The sequence below is a fragment of the Sphaerodactylus townsendi genome, linkage group LG08 (assembly GCF_021028975.2).
Source record: "Sphaerodactylus townsendi isolate TG3544 linkage group LG08, MPM_Stown_v2.3, whole genome shotgun sequence".
In the NCBI taxonomy this organism is placed as follows: Eukaryota; Metazoa; Chordata; class Lepidosauria; order Squamata; family Sphaerodactylidae; genus Sphaerodactylus; species Sphaerodactylus townsendi.
The window spans coordinates 102,577,023-102,590,852 of NC_059432.1; the positions used below are offsets into that span (position 1 = coordinate 102,577,023).

The 13,830-nt window shown below is 47.9% G+C and overlaps 1 protein-coding gene across 5 annotated transcripts in view; it reads right to left on the reverse strand.

Annotated features, from left to right (window-relative positions):
• Positions 1–13,830, reverse strand: part of NLGN1 (neuroligin 1) — a 759,716-nt gene that overhangs the window by 603,304 nt on the left and 142,582 nt on the right. For 4 of the 5 annotated variants that reach the window (XM_048506066.1, XM_048506065.1, XM_048506064.1 and 1 more), the window contains exon 1: positions 3,537–4,108. The exons of the other annotated variant lie outside the window; for it this stretch is intronic. The gene's annotated coding sequence lies outside the window, so the exon portion shown is untranslated. Of the gene's footprint in view, positions 1–3,536; positions 4,109–13,830 lie in introns of those variants that run through there. 5 annotated transcript variants of the gene reach the window in all.

Here is a 13,830-nt window from a genome sequence, read left to right on the forward strand (position 1 = left end):
CTCAAAGAATTCAGATTGGCCTGTGCACTCCCACACACGCCAGCTGGGTGACCTTGGGCTAGTCACAGCTTTTCGGAGCTCTCTCAGCCCCACCCACCTCCCAGGGTGTTTGTTGTGAGGGGGGAAGGGCAAGGAGATTGTAAGCCCCTTTGAGTCTCCTACAGGAGAGAAAGGGGGGATATGAATCCAAACTCTTCTTCTTCTTCAAACCCCACCCTCCTCTGGCTCCACACTCAAAGTCTCCTGGTATTTCCCAATCCAGAGCTGGCAACCCTATCTGCCTGATACAGTAGAAACTAGTGATCCATCTACCCTAACTCTGTATTCTACAATTAGAAGTGGCTCTTCAACATCTTAAGGTGGAATAGATCAGATCTGCACATGAAGATTAGACTGAGTCCTGTGACAGGAATAAACTTCGTAATTGAAAATGGGGGGGGGGGGATCTGAATTTCCAGATGAAGAATAAAATGTTCAAGTGACATTCAATTGTAATAGCAGCCCAAGTGCTCAAAGCCATGGCCCAGCAGAGATTGGATCCCCCCCGTCTCCACAATCCAAGACCTATATTCTATATACTGTTGACCAATCTAGCTACAATTATCAAGGCAGCCAGATGTTCAAAGGGCTTGAAATGTGGTTTACAATCTGTTCCCGAATAAATGTTTTCTAGTGTGAATTACCTGTGTTTGTTTACAGGGAACAGGCAGCTGTATAAATGCAAAAAAACAATATTATTATTTAGAACAGAATGTCGCTGCTTCGGAAAACATTTGCAGGACGCAACAGGCAAGGTTTCTTGTCGGCACCACAAATGATCGCAAAAGAGGTGACAGCTTACTGTTTGACACTGACGGCAGATGAGGATTGGTGACACTGACTGCATCTTTAAAGCCAGGACCACACTGATGTAAGCTAGAGATTTATTTAATTAAAAAAAAATGTTGAAGTGAAATCTCCTTTTTTCCAAATGTCTGAAAGGGGTTATTAGAGGTTTATTAGGATGACGTTCCCTGAAGCTAAAAGAATTCCAGGTTTGTTTTTTTTGAATTAGCTGTTTAAATAAATCATTTTAACTCAATTGCTGTACAGCCATATGCACCCTTAAAATGATATGAGATAATGCCCTTTCTCCAGATTCTAGGTAAGTTCTAGCTTTTAATTAAAAGTTAATTAATATTAAGTAATCTGACTAATTTTAATTAAACCTTCTGCAAATTGATTTTCTTCCAGCTAAGCACAGATTTTAGGTCCTAGTACCATCTCTCATGAAAAGAGAGAGGGACAGTGTTAAGCACTTAGGTTATCAATATAAAACAATGCATTTCCTTAAAAGTTTCAATCCCCTTGTTTATCAAGACAAAAATAACAAAATTCTAGTCATTTAAAATACAGGCATGTCTGACAGAGTAACAAGACACGTGTTTTTAGAAGTCTGTTTCTTTTACATCAAGAATTAGGATTTAAGCTCGTGAAGGCTGGATTTGTTGTGATTTACAAGCATGGGAGATCAGTAGCTGTGAACCCCCATCCTATGCAGACTTATTCAGAAGTATTGCTGAAGGCGTTACTTCTTACTCAGAAGTAACTGCTAGAGATTTAAAATGGACTTGCTCCCAAGCAAGTGTCCATAAAATTACAGCTTTACAGCCCAATCCTATTTATATTTACTCAGCAGTACATTCAAAGGAACACGTTTCCATGTAAGCGCGCAGTTCCAGTCTTAGATTCCCCCCTTTGATAAGCACATGACTGAGATATCCGTTCTTTTTAAATGATTTTGCAAGGAACCCTTTTTTCAGACCAACAGACTGCGAAACCATTTTAACCTCATGACTTTTAGGCCAGTCTTGTCTTACAGGCATAGAGACCAAAGGGATGGATTCATCACCATAATTAGGATTTCAGCAGCCGGCCCCAGAATTCCTATGCCTCAAAACTGGAAAAATTTAAAAGGCATTCCTTGGGGTCTTCTTGACCTGTTGGTACATTCCTTAGAAGCCTCTGTCCATTTCCCCTTCCTAATTATTCTACAAAGAAGAGGGAAGTGTTGTGTTCTCCCCCATGTGCATATAACATCTGAGCTATTTCACTGGTCTGTACCAAAGAGCATCCCAGCCCATCATCTGTCCAATACATTGGCACCAAATGCTGTGGTATTCCTCCCCTCCCCACGGAGCATTGCAAGGCATTGGGCTGAGGCATCAAGGAGACACCTCTGGCGTTCGACAGCCAACGTGCCCAGAGAAGGGGGTGGGGAATTCAATCTTTCCCCCTGGATAGAAAAGCCACCACCCGGTATTTCACCATGACCAAGGAAAAGATTCCCAGGACCCGGCCTATGCAGATGAAGGGGCGGGGCCCCGGAGAGGGGCGGAGCCGGTGATCGCTAGCCGGGGCAATCCGGGCCAAGGAAGGGGCAGCGCGCCTTGGGGCGCAGAGATGCGTGCACCAGCCCTGCTCCCAACTACAGCCTTTTACTTTGCTACCACAGAAGCGACTGGCAACCATTCATTGGGGGGGGGGGGGGGGAGAAAGAAGCCTCCAATTGCGCTTGGGGTCGGCGGCCAAAACTGCCGCGCCCCTCCCCCGACTGCGTGGAGGACCCCGCCCCATCCCACGGAGGGATCCCAAACGGCGGCGGCGCGTGCATCCATGCTGGAGTGGATGGATGGATACATGCACGCATGCATGCCCCTACAGGCGCGCCTTCTAACGCCGGGTATTTTTAGGGAAGAGCTCCCCCCCCCCCCCGCGCGCCCGGCTGCGGTCAGGGGTTTGCTGGCAGAAAAGTTAGCTGCCTCTGCGCCACGGAGAGCCAGGCACGGAAAGGCCGGCGCCGCAGCAGCACCAGCTGCCCGGTTGTCGTCGTCCCCCCCCCCCCCGGGCGCAGATCCAGCTGGGCTGCCTTTTCCCTCGACCCCCCCTCCCCAATTTAAAGTGGTGACCATCCATTAAGCTGCCAGACTCTCTTCTCCTTCCTAATACCCCCCCCCCCCAACCAGCGCCTGTCAGGCTTTCTCAGGCAGCAACAGAACCCGGTCAAGCCAACCCAATGCCCCCCCCCCCTTTCTAGTCAATTTCAAACACAGAAGAAGGCAGTTTGCGGGGGAGGGAGAGGAAAATCGGGTGTCTCCGTCTCTCTCCGCCACGCAAAGTTGCGGGAGAGCTGGGGGTCTCCCTTAACATCCCCCCCCCCTTTCCCGGTCGCCCTCCGCTCTCATCTCCGCACACGCAGGGCCAATGTTTTGCAAGTCACAAGCAAGGACCGGCGGTGGGACAGTTTAATGCACCCCATTTCCGATCAAGAGAGAATCCCTATCCTGTTTTAACCCCGCATACACACCGCCCTTGATCTTAAAACTATCAAATTCCCCCTCCCGTTCTAAAAGAAAGCAGGAACAACCCCCCACCCCCTTTCCCAGATCCTTCCTTGCCTGTAATGCAACGAGTGACTCTTTCTGTCCATGGCACTATTGCAAAAGAAATAAACGGGGGGGGGGGGGTTGAAAACAGAGAAAAATCAAAGTATTTACCAGTTCACAACGACTCTGCTTTAAAAAAAAATAAAGGCAAGATCACCGCTAAAGCCGAAATTCGCCGGATTCCAGGCGTTATCCTTCCCCCCCCCCCCAAAAAAAGCAGCTGTAACACTCGAGCTTCTTAAATCATCCGCTGGACACTTCCGAATTGTATCGATTTATATAATTTTTTCTCGCCCTGCTCGTCTTCTCAAGACTGCGAAAAAAAAAATCCCATCCGGAATTCAGCAGCCTCAGCCCCGAGCCGCCGCCGCCGCCGCCTCCATTTAAATCCGACCATCAGGCGAGAACTAGAAATGATCAAGCGGTCCTTCTTTTTCAGCTGCAATCAGATAATCCCTCTAAATCCAATAGATTTATCTCGATTTGAAATTGCCCTCCAGATGAATCCCGTTTGCTGGGCGTCCGGTGGTGGGATTTCCACGGCGCGCGGAGGCTGGAGAGGAGGTCGTATCTGTGTATGCGTGTAGTTTGAAAAAAAAAATCTTTTTTTATCCTAGATGCACTGCTCACTAAAAGAAAAAAAAATGCCGAGAACCTTGGTTTTCCCCTATTATAGGTTTCAACTCCAAATAGCGGCGAGATGAAAAATGGTACAAAGATACCCCTAGTGGCCAAGAGGTGAACTACAAGGTATCCCACTTTCTATCTCTCTCTCTCTCTCTCTCTCTCTCTCTCTCTCTCTCTCTCTCTCCCCCCCCCCCCCTTTATTCTTCTTTCAAGACAGCCGCCTGCTTACCGGAGTCACTATAAGGTGGCTGTTCTGCCTTCTTAATTAGCCATGTCTCTGGATAGAAGAATAATTTTTAATAGCTCCGAGCCTGGAGAATAAGCAGCTGCAGGCTTGTTTCTTGCTACCTGGGTATGCTCCTATTATCTAATGCTTTTATGGCCAGAATCACTAGAACAGGGGTGTTCTAGTGATTTGCCACCCAAAGAGCCATTTGGACCCTTTTTCCACGACCCCAAAGATCTGCCGAACCAGAGGCAGCGGCTCCCACTGAACCAGCCTCCGGTTCCAGCCCCTCCACTCCCACCTTTCCTTCCCAGCTGGGAGGCCAGGCAGCCGAACAGGGGAAACCCCCTCTGCCTGATGGAGCAGCAGCTGCCTGCTCCATGGAGCAGAGGGGGGGATGGCGGCTGCGACCTGCCCATTGCTGCCGCCTCTCATGCTGCGGGAGGCAGAGGCGCCAGGCAGGGACCCCCCCCCTTTGCCTGACAGAGCCATGGGGCATAGGGGGGACAGTGGCTGCAACCTGCCTGATGCCGCCACCTCTCTCACTGCTGGAGGCAGTGGCGCTAGGCAGGGAAACCCCATCTGCCCAACGTAGCGGTGCCTTCACGCACAGAGCCGCCTCCGGTTCAGCCCCTCCACTCACCTTTCCTTCCAGTGCTGCTCTGGAGGGCTGGAGGCACGCCCACCCTACCCTCTGACCTACAGGCCAGGCGGAGCCGCAGTATAAGGCTGAAAGAGCCGCATGTGGCTCTGGAGCCGCAGGTTGCAGACCCCTGCACTAGAATGTTGTGGGTTTTCCGGTTTGTATGGCCCTGTTCCAGTAGTATTTTCTCCTGACTTTTCACTTGCATCTGGGGCTGGCATCCTATGCAGTGAAACATCAAGAGAAAATACTACTGGGCCGCACAACCCAGAAACCCACAACATTCTAACATTATTTAACTTTAAAAGCTAGGAATTAATTGAAAAGCTGCAGCCCTAAGATGCCAGCAGTGGGGGGTAAATCCTACCTGCGAGCAGAATAAAGAATTTAGTAGGCTGTCCCTTTGAAGGATATAGGTGTGGCGATGAATGGTTTAAATGCTCCTCCCCATGTAAACAAACAAACTTTCAACTATGTGAATCTGGCTTTGTCCCGAAACTTCATGCAACAGAGAATTCCAATAGGCAGCAACTTGGGTTATTGATTTAAATTGGGGAAATTGATGGAGATGGAGATTTTTTTGGGGGGGGGGGGGGATTCAGCAGGGATGTGCTGTCACTAGATCTTATGTTTCTCCTAAATCTTATGTTCCTCTATGGTATATTACTGACTCCACCTTTCACAGCTGCCATTTCCTTTAGAGGAACTGTCTGTGTAGTCTGGACATTAGTTGTAATCTTGAGAGAACTGAGTGCTCCACCTAGAGGATGGCCAGGATAGCAACATCCTTCAACTTGAAATTGCATTTGCGTGCGCGACCAAGTCACAACCGCTTTACCACAACAGCAGCAACAGGTTTTCAAGCCTACTGAAAAACAGACGTGGTTTGCCAGTCTTCCTTTTTACAGCTTTCACTGGTGGAAGAGCAATGGCAGAAAATGGCGCCGGGGGCAAGACCAGAGTTTTCCGCCCCCTCCCCTCCGTGCCGCCCTGCCCAGCCCCACTTATTGCCTCCTGCCCTCCCTAGATAGGATTTACAATATGAAACTGGAGGAGGCCCGAACTCCAACCACCAAGTGAGTGGGGGGGAGGCAACGGCATGGGAGGAGTGGCCACGCGCTTTGGGAAGGGACCACCGGGCCAGACCAAGCCTGGGGCAGTCCACACTGCCAGGCGGCAGCTTGGCGAGGCAGCCTGCAAGCATGGGAAGTACTTGAGGATCCCACAGCCAAGGAGGGCAGAGCTCCACCGGACCTGTCCCCATCCCACGTTATGGCCAGGAGCTTTAGAGCTACGCCGCCGGTTCCTGCCCGCCTGAGCAGCTGCTGGGATGGGAGGGGGCATTAGGAGGGGAAGCAAGGACCTGGTCCCTCTCCTTCTGGGGAGGGAGGCGGCTGGAGCTTAAAGGAGGGGAATTAATGGCGTGATCTTGTGCCCCCCACATGATTAAATGGGGTCACATGTCCCTCTGGGCAGTACACGTCTGATGGTTGGTCTCCCATCCAAGTACAGACCCTGCTTCGCTTCCACCATCTGAGAAGATTGGGCTCTAATGTGCCCCCTTCCTTCCTTAGCTTAGATTTTCAGGAGTAGTTGATGGGTGGACATTTTTAGGACAGGGGATGAGATGTGTGGTGTTATAAAAAAAATACACATTCCTGCTACACAAGGCTTACTTCCAGAAGACCTAAGCAAACATCCCAAAGGTATGGGGAACAGAAAGGGTGTGATCCAGAAGCCTTTCTGTTCAGCTTCTAACTCAGGACATTCTGGAACTTCTAAGAAACTTCCTTATACCTGAAGCTTTACGGATACCATGGGCTGCCAAAAATACAAATCAGTGGGTTCCAGGTCAAATGAAGCCTGAACTGTCCCTAGAAGCTAAAATTAGTAAAATGAGGCAATTTTAGCCCATTATGAGAAAACAAGAATCACTGGAAAAGACAATAATGCTAGGAAAAGCTGAAGGCAGCATCAAAAGGGTAAGATCCAACAAGGAATGGGTGACTATAGACAAAGGAAACAAAGGCCAGGATACTTCTATTCAGATGCTCCCACCAGTGACCTTGCTATCTCCATGGTTACTCCCATGCTATAGACTTCATTGTTACTCACACTTTTATTCAGATGCCCTCAACTATTGACCTGGTTGCCTTCTTTGTTACTCACAGACAATGTTTCTTCACCCATCCTGGACACTCCAATAGATATATATACTCCACTTGCTTTCCCAACATCAGATCCTCTGAAGATGCCAGCCACAGATGCAGGCAAAAAGTCAGGAGAGAATGCTGCTAGAACACGGCCATACAGCCCAGAAACCACACAGCACCCAAAGAATGGATTGACTCTATAAAGGAAGCCTCAGTCTGCAAAATCCATGTAAGGTTGTTTATGATATGACATTTTGGAGGACATTGATTCGTAGGGTCACCATGAGTCAGAAAAGTGATTTGACAGTCCTTCACTCTCTCTCACACACACACACACACACACACACACACACACACACACACACACACACACACACACACACACACACGGGAGAGAGAGGGAGAGGGAGAGAGAGAGAGATTTAAACCCACCCTTCTTTAATTTCAGAAGTTTTTCTGCTTATGGTGGAAAGGTAAAATCATTCCTCCCACAACTATCAGCACTAAATGCATGCATTTATTTTTTTTACAAGGAACTTATGTTGATATATCTGAGGCCTCTGGAGTGACCTCTCACTTCCAGCTGGGAGGGATGCTGGAGGAAGCAGTGGAGCATGCCTGTCTTCAAGCTTCCTTCCCCAGGGGGTGGCCAACTCAGCAGGAGAAGGTTGCAGATTTTCTTGGGACTCAGGGTTCTGGTGGATACCAATGAATTTATGTACAGAAACGTTCTCGCCACAATCACTCGGCATTTAATTATATAAACACGGATAATATATTTTAATGGGTTTGAAATCAATCCTATTATATTACGTACAAAATATCTCATGATGGGATATTTCTGCATTAAGCAACGTGTTCATAACCTCTCTTTAGAAATGCAAATACTGTGACATTGTGATACATGTGTAACTATTTCTGGATAGGAATATTTTGTTTTGTTTTCTTTTGTTTGTGTGTGTGTTTTCATTTTTACAAAAAGCTTAATAACTGGAGTGCAAATGAAGTAAAAAAGTGGTTGGGGTTGGTTACAGGGATGCACCAGGCAGACAGAAACCATGTTCAGACCTTTGCATCTAACATTCAGACACTACTACTTCTGAGCATGGAAGCTCCATTTAACAGTCATTGCTAATAGCTGATGAAGACCATGAATTATTTAATCCATATTCAAAGCTGTCTGTATCCCACTATCAACCATCCTTCTAATCGTACCCCAATGCTGTGTGGAACCAAGGGCGTACCACCCAGGGCCGTGGTGGCGAACCTTTGGCACTCCAGATGTTATGGACTACAATTCCCATCAGCCCCTGCCAGCATGGCCAATTGTAGGGGCTGATGGGAATTGTAGTCCATAACATCTGGAGTGCCAAAGGTTTGCCACCACTGACCCAGGGGGTCATATGGGGTCAAATATATCCAGGCTACGGGCATTTAGTCACGTGAGGGGTGGGAAATTGTGCCCAACACCCCTCCTCCTCCCCCACCCCGGGTCCATACACTGACTTCAAGACCTGGTGCAAAAAAAGTTGTTTGGTCAAATTGTTAGAGGCTGCCCATGGTGGGAGGAGGGCTCAAATGGGCTACATTTTCCTAGATACGCCTCCCCGTGGAACTACCCAGATGCTCTGTGGAACTGTGTGGAGCCACCTGGGAGAGTTCCCCACAGCACTGGGCGAGCCGGGAACTGCGCCCGCACGCGTGTGTGCCCACGGCAAAACCCACCGCACCCGGAACGCCTGCCAGCACACCGCCCAGTTACGCCGTGCACCCCACCCCAGCGCTACACCGGCGTTTCCCTGCTGGATGGCCCCTTATCTGCATGGCATCATCATGGTGGCTGCACAGCTTACAGGGAATATTGCCTACTGTGATTTTTTAACAACAAAAAAACCACCTCATAGAGGCCCCTTCCACACACGCAAAATAATGTTTTTTCAAACCATTTTCACAACTGTTTGCAAGTGGATTTTGGTGTTCCGCACAGCTTCAAAGAGCCCTGAAAGCAGTTTGAAAGTGCATTATTCTGCATGTGCGGAATGAGCCTGAGTCAGTTTCAGAAAATTAGTCCCACATCATGTTCCTTACTGACACTGTAAGTTGCAAATATCTGGACTGAACTACTTAAGCTGAAGGCAGCAAATAAAGCAACAACATGCTGAAAAGACAGGCACACAGATACACAAATCATGTACAAGAGCAAACAGCAACAGGTTAAAAAGCAGCCATATTTGTCAAAACTCTTCAAACTTCATCCTCTGAATTAAAACCACTTTACATGCCTTCCTGAATGCATTGCTTGTAAAAGCATTTAATATTGCACTTTAGGACTGGTTTGTTCAAATTTGGAAGCATTAATGAAGACTATACCTTTTTAAACATAAAGATGACAGGAGATTTGTAAATTCATCCCCCATTTCCTGAACCATCTTTTTCTAGAATGCTCCGTTTGGGCCCTAGTGCCTTGGGGACAGAACTAGGTAGGCACCAGGACCCAAGCTGAGCATTCTAGAACAAAGACAGTCCAGGAAATGGTGGATGAATTCTCAAATCTCCTGTCATCTTTATGTTGAAAAGAGTATACCCATGGGGCTGAAATCTGTCACCCTCAGAGCGTCAGACGCAGTTTCCCTCCTGTTGGTAACACTGAAAGGGAAACTGTGCAACACAAAATACAAAAACCTCTTGGAAACTCAGCAGTCAGCTCTTGATATATACACCACTGAATCCAGTTTTGGTAATAGTTATTTATTTAGTTGCTTAAATATTTATTTCCCTCCTTTCCTCGTAGCTCAAGGCAGCTTATGAATAACAAATTTAAAGTGTACAAAGCAAGCCCATCCAAACCCCTCCCTCCTGAAACATGCCCACAGTGTGTAAATTGATGTCAAGTCACAGCTAACTTATGGAAGCCCCAGCAAGGGACTTTCAAGATATGTGAGAAGCAGAGGTATTTTACCAGAGCCTTCCTCTTAGAGTAAGGTGACCAGATGGTCACCTTTGTTAACCAGGATGGGCAGGTGGAGTGCAGAAGCATTGCGCGTCTTGACCTTGGGAACACACACTGTCTTCTGGGAGGCTCCCATTTCCATCCTGTTACAGGGCGGGAAGCGGAATGTGGAAGGCAGTGCTCCTGTGGCTACGTCGTGGAGGAACTACCACTTGGCGGAAGAAGGCAGTGCGGCAGCCTTCCAAAAATCGGGACACTTCAAAAAACCCACAGGACTTGGGACAAAATGTTTTAAGGCAGGACTGTCCCGCCAAAAGCGAGACATCTGGTCAGTCTATCTTAGAGGTCTTCTTTGGTAGCCTCCCTTCCAAGAACCAGCCCTGATTAGCTTCTGAGACCTGACCAGATTGGGCTATACCATGCCGCCTTACCCCAACCCACCACCCCGCATGGCAAATAGTATGACCCTGCAGAACCTCCTAAAAATTACTAGAGATGCCTCTGTCACCTTCTCAGATGACAGAGTGGGACCTACAATGGAAAAGGCTCGGGCTGTAGTTCTTGCCTGCCGGGAAACCCTAAAAAAGGGAACAATTAGCAGGGTGGCAACCTGAAGATGAAGGATAAGATTTATTTGGAATTCCTTATTTAGAATCTTTTTGAGTGCATTGTGACCTCCATATTCTACACGTTCCCTTCATCTGTTCTTACTTAACAGCAATGGTGTCTATTTAAGGTCCCCGCCTCGGTCAATCACTGCTTCTGTTTTGGACTTTTGAGGGGGAACGCGTTGTTGAAATGTTGCCAACGTGTTTCTCCAGCACATTGTCATTCTTCAGTGTATTGCTTGTTCCCCAGAGTCTTAAGAAGGGAAATCTTTGGGCTGGAAGGGAGTTCAGTGCATTTTGCTAGTAGTGCATATACATGTGGAGGTGTATGAGCACTAAGGAAGTGCATGAGCACGAAAGCCTGTGGTGTTATGGTTAAGAGCAGGTGGATTCTAATCTGGAGAACTGGGTTTGATTCCCCACTCCTCCACCTGAGTGGCAGGGGCTTATCTGGTGAACCAGATGTGTTTCCATACTCTTACATTCCTGCTGGGTGACCTTGGGCTGGTCAGTTCTTCGAAACTCTCTCAGCCCCACCCACCTCACAAGGGGTCTGTTGTGGGGAGAGGAAGGGAAAGGAGCTTGTAAGCCACCTTGAGTCTCCATACAGGAGAGAAAGGCGGAGTATGAATCTTCTAAAGCACCATGCAGTGAACTGCCTGCCATCTTCACATACTACAGCTGAGGAAATATAAGCTGTTGTTCTTATGCCATAAGACAACGCTGTTCAACTCAAGAGAACACATAATTATACATAACAGAATACACAATTATAGGACCTGGCCATCTGTTTAGGGAATTGTTTTGGCAACTCCAGATTTGGAAATTCCTGGAGATTTGGGAGTGAAGCCTAGAGACAGGAAGAGGTTCAGTAGGGATGAGAAGCCATAAACTCCACCCTCTACCTTCCCTTCTTCAAAACTGAGAAGGATCCACTCAGCAGCGGTCGTGGTAACAGCAGAAGCAGTTAAGGAAAAGAAAATGCAGGAACCCAGGCATTGTACACTTCAAAGAAGTGTTTTATTCCTTGTTTCCAAAATCACAAAACAGTCTGACAGAGTGCAGTGCAGCAACTGGATGACCAAAGCACGCACAGAGCAAACTGTTCTGTGCACATATATACAGATATACAACCAATCAGGGAAGTAGTGATGCTATCACACTAGATGTTAGCCATGGTTGCATCACCCACCTGAAACTAGGGCCGTTTCTGCACAGCCAGGGCCCCACGCCGGCAGGAGTTCTGCGGCGTGGGAAACGGAGCCTGCTTCATACGCGAAGCGAAGGGGAGGCGGAGAGCCACGGCGAGGCGGCTCGCGTGGAGCCGCCTCTGCGCTCCACCCTCCGCGGTGTCCTCCCTCGTTGCCTCTTGGCAGGCGTGCAGCCCGCCCGCGCTGCCTCAGGCCCTGGAGGGTGGGAGGACAGTGTGGCGAGAACTCTGGCACCTGGCTGAAGTTACCGATGACACCGCGAAACGAAGGAGACAAGCGTCTTCCGGCCGGTGATTCGCACTGCGCCGCGGGAGGCGCTCCTCTAACAACAACCCTTTAAAGGGTTGTTGTTTAGAAACAGCCGCCCGCAAGGAGGAGGAAGAGAAGGGTCGAATGCGCCCGCTGCTGCGTTACGCTTAGCGGGCATATCTGAACGGGCGACCTGGGAAGCAGCACGAAAGCCAGACGTCGTCATAAATGGGCCGTGCGGAAGCGGCCTAGGTGAAAGGTGGAGGATTGCATCAGCCAAGCTGTCAAGTAGATTTTGCTGATCTAATTGTCAAGTCCTAACAAAAACTGCACATTAACACCTAAATGTGTATTTACTTGTTTTATCTTAGTGGTTCTACCTAGAGGAAAGGTTTGGGGTTATCTTTGGCAAGATCTGGCTTCCAATAACATTTGAGCTTCAGTTTTCTAGTTCAGCCAGCGGTGCTTACAAAGTCAACTCGTTGAGAAACGAAGTCCCATCTTGTATGTTTATTTAAGGATCAGACTGTATTTTTTATCTTCCCTCTTCTCTACTCCTGCTGAATTTTCCATCTGGGCAGCAAAGTTTGGTTTCAACAATTAAGGTTCTTATTGGCACTCAAGGATGAGACAGACAGAATATCATTAAAATTATCTCTCTCTTTTTGGCCCAACTGTAGCTGTTTAAAATTTGAAAATGCTAGGCAAAATCAAAGAAAAGGCATATAAGAGGCATATATATTCATGCTTTTGTAAAGAGGAAGCAGTGGAAAAATATGAAGAACAGCACTGGAACAGACGTAACAGTTGTAGAACATTGAGGGTGTTTTAGAAGTATCCTCGCTGCCATCAATCAGGACTCAAATTCTGGAGGGAAAAACTCTTAGCCCTGACAATTTACAATAAAAGGTACGCATATTGGCAAACACCTGTTATAACAGCAGCCCACCCTACCGTTCCTGGAGCAGTTTTGCAACTTTTAAAACAAATACTGGGGTGGAGAGGTAATGAACATCTATGCAAATAAAAAAAACCCTAATACTTCAGGGTTTTCTTTTTTAAAAATGGCTCAATAAGCACTGCATAAGATGGATATCTTACATATAAAAGCACATAAGAAGAGCCCTGCTGGGTCAGAGCAATTGCCCAGCATCTTGGCTCCTCAGTCAACGTAATGGCAGCAGACAACTGGGGGAGAGATAGGAGGTGACCATTGTCCACAGCTTCATGTTACTGTTGGGGGGAAGCAGAAGTGATGTCATGGCTCTCTAGGAATTGCTGAAAACCTTATGGTTTTACCATAGAGCATAGGTGTCAAACTTGCGGCCCTCCAAATGTTATGGGCTACAGTTCCCATCTTCAATAATGGGAACTGTAGTCCATAACATCTGGAGGGCCGTGAGTTTGACGCCTGTGCCATAGAGGTACTGGCAATTCCTACCGAGGTGTGACATCATGTCCAAATTTTTCCCAGAAGTGACATCATGCCATAGGCTCAACAGCCATTTTTTTCTACTGCCACCACTCTGAGCAGTGGAAGGAAACTAGGATACAGGCAATTCCACCAACCAGTCACTCTGGAGGACCAACAATAGGATAGAGAGACTGAGAGCTCGCCCTGATGTTGCCTCCTGGCAGTGGTTGTCAGAGGTGCTGTTTCCCTTCAGTTGCTTTGGCTACCAGCCACACACAGTTCCGTTAGATCACATCCATCCCACTATAAAGACGACAGCTTTAA